This window comes from Microtus ochrogaster, chromosome 19 (genome assembly GCF_000317375.1).
Source record: "Microtus ochrogaster isolate Prairie Vole_2 chromosome 19, MicOch1.0, whole genome shotgun sequence".
In the NCBI taxonomy this organism is placed as follows: Eukaryota; Metazoa; Chordata; class Mammalia; order Rodentia; family Cricetidae; genus Microtus; species Microtus ochrogaster.
The window spans coordinates 47,904,502-47,907,305 of NC_022021.1; the positions used below are offsets into that span (position 1 = coordinate 47,904,502).

General features: G+C 48.7%; 1 protein-coding gene across 1 annotated transcript in view; it reads left to right on the plus strand.

Moving 5' to 3' along the window:
- Window positions 1-1,980: 1,980 nt before the first annotated feature.
- The window catches only part of LOC101998602 (zinc finger protein 58-like), a gene marked incomplete at its 3' end in the record, with an annotated part of 17,658 nt that continues 16,834 nt past the window's right edge, over window positions 1,981-2,804 (plus strand). The window contains exon 1 of the mRNA XM_013349718.2: window positions 1,981-2,370. The remainder of the gene's footprint in view (window positions 2,371-2,804) is intronic.

Below are 2,804 nucleotides of genomic sequence, written 5' to 3' on the forward strand. Positions count from 1 at the left end.
CAGGCAGTGATTAAAAGAATACAGTTTCCGTGTAATTATTTCGGGGCATAAGCTAAGCTAGCCATGAGGGCGGCAGGGTGCTGGGGGACGCAGCTCTGCTGCTCCTATTACAACAGAGTCCGCCGCTCTTATTTCAACAACTTTATACCCGGTTCTCTGGATAGAAGAAAATGTCCAGTGTACACGCTTTTTTAACTCACATCTCTAGCTTTTGTTAAGACTCAGGGATGTGAGTCTACTCCTGCTGATTTACAGACACTCGTTACCTGCTTTTTCTTCAATACGGACTTCAGTCCAGATTGATATTGCTAATATATCTGAAACTTCCATGTCATTCCACAAAATAGAAATTCATAGAAACTCCAGAAAATGGAGATAGTCATAAAACTTGGATCCACTTCTCACAGGTCCAAAGGATTCCAGAAAAATCCAGCCTAAGTTTCCCTATTCGCCTATTCCTAAGGCACCTCACTCTCTCCTGGTCTTGGAACCCCTTCCCTTCTTCAATCACTGACCCAACTATGAGTCAATTTAGACTCAATTATGGCCCTAAAAATTCCAGGGAAGTTCGTAAGTTTTTACTTCTGTTCCTAGTTGAGTGTGTCTCTACAGGTTTCCACTTGGCTGACAGACAAATCCAAACATCAACTGATGGCAGCAACCTGCTCCAAATGACCAGGAGCCCTGAAAAATGAGAAGTCATCACACCTGTCCTTGTGTGTGCAGTCCAGTGGTCGGCTTCCCTGGGGCCATAGGGACCGGAGCTTCAGCCTTGGTATAACAAGATCAGAACAACAGGGCCTTGAAAAGGCCATAGATGCATGTGTTGCAATCCTAGAGAAAAAGCTGTTGCAGATTTAGAGAAATCGCTCCCCTCTCTAACGGAAATAGTTCTCCAAAGTAGGAGCGGCCGATGGGAGGCCCTAGGAGAGCAATGCTGCTTTCATATGGACCATTCTGGGGTTATCAAGGACTAAATGGTACTGCTTAGGAAGAAGCTACATGATAGACAGCTGGAGAGAGAGCAAAATGAAGGAGGGTGTGGATCTCTGTAAAAGTGGTCACCCTGGTCCACTACTCTCTTGTCAGCCTTAGCTGAACCTTCAATCATCTATGAACCATGTATAATCAATGCTTTTATCAGATTTATTAAGGAGTGGATCTTCACAGTCCAACTAATGGGTTTAAACAACAGTACGAGCCCATGAGCCAAAAAGAAGCATCTCCAGATTTGAGATGATCCAGTACTCAAAGGGGTGGGGGAATGAGAGGATCCAGCAGACGCTCTAACAGGGTTCTCGGTCTTCTCTCAGAGATCAGGCCCTCAATTTCAGTATCCTGAGACTGAGCAAGCAGTTTCTGAGGAAAGTCACAAAGGACAAATAATCTCCACCATCCCTGAAAGTAAGGACAAGGGGACCTGGTACATGCAGATAACCAAATAAGGACAAAGCCTGGGACTTGTCCAGGCCTGGTCACAAGTGGAAAACCGTAGTTCTGCCCAGTCCCTAACTAGCCCTGGCCAGTTAGGAAGTATTAATATGATTGCCACTTGCTTAAAGACACCTGTAGATAAAATGACCTAGCTGCCTAGGAACTTCAGTTGTGCTTAAAAGAGGTCTGCCAGCTTCTCTCAGAGTTGACATCATGGAATGGACGGTCGCAGTGAAGGACCAGGATAGAGCCAAAAATCCCTAGTAGGAAGAGTAGAGCCAAAAATCTCTAGCAGGAAGAGTAGAGCCAAGAATCTCTAGCAGGAAGAGTAGAGCCAAGAATCTAGGTTAGCCGGTTCAGTGACTCTGTTCCAAGAACTGGCTGACCACAAAGTTAGATTATAATCTTGAGAACAATCTTGAGAAACTGGGAGTTACCCCCCTTGTGATTATCACTGGTATTTTCGGAATTTTCCAATGACGTCCTCCCTACCCTCTTTGGGTTATGGTTTCTTCCCTTAAATACCCTCTCCCAGCTACTCGGGGTGGAACTCCTCTCTATCCAGGCGTGGGAAATGAGTCTCCGCCTCAGGGCACTGGTTCCTGTCAGTAAACCTCCTGTGATTGCAGCAAGGACCGTCTCTCAGGAGTTCTTGGGGGGTCGTGTTATCCCGAGACTTGAGTGAGAGTCTCCCTACTCCGGGAGTCTTTCACCAGCATGCTTGAAATTAACAACCCTGTTGCTGATTGCATACGTGGATGTTGGTCTTTTGAGGGAGTTCTCCAGGACTCTAATAGGCACAAATCCAGAAACTGAAGAATCCCCAATGGGGTCCGGGGATTTCCTTCCCACAGACTTCTGGGAAATGTAGTCTCAGGGAATGTGACATCGCAGGGAGACAAGCAGGAAATCCGCATTCAAGGTTTTGGTCTCCACGTGAGTGTCTTCCTCAAAGTTGGGCGAGTGTCCCCCTGCTGTGCCTTCCTGTTGCGTCTCTGACACGGAGGTTGGTCCCGGGTGCAGCGCTGCCTGAGGCACTGTGTGGGGTGCGGGGCCGTCTTGGAGGGAGGGGACCAGGCTGGGTGGGAGGGCGGGAGAAGCTGCCTTGGAGGTGCTGTGCTCAACTGTTTGGGACACCTGAGTTTGCAGGTCAGGGCTGAGGTGACGGCGACAGGGACTGTACCCTGAGTGATGGTTTCCTTAGGAAGTCGCATGCAGCCTGAGTCCGCCTTGGGCTTCTGGGACAGGAGAGCAGCCTGGGAGCGCGGAGTAGATGACAGTGCTGGGTCCAGGGTTGCAAGCTAAGGATGGTCAGCTGACTGCCTGCTCCTGAGGGGGAGCTGGGAGCTCACTTCACTGAGCAGCTTTGG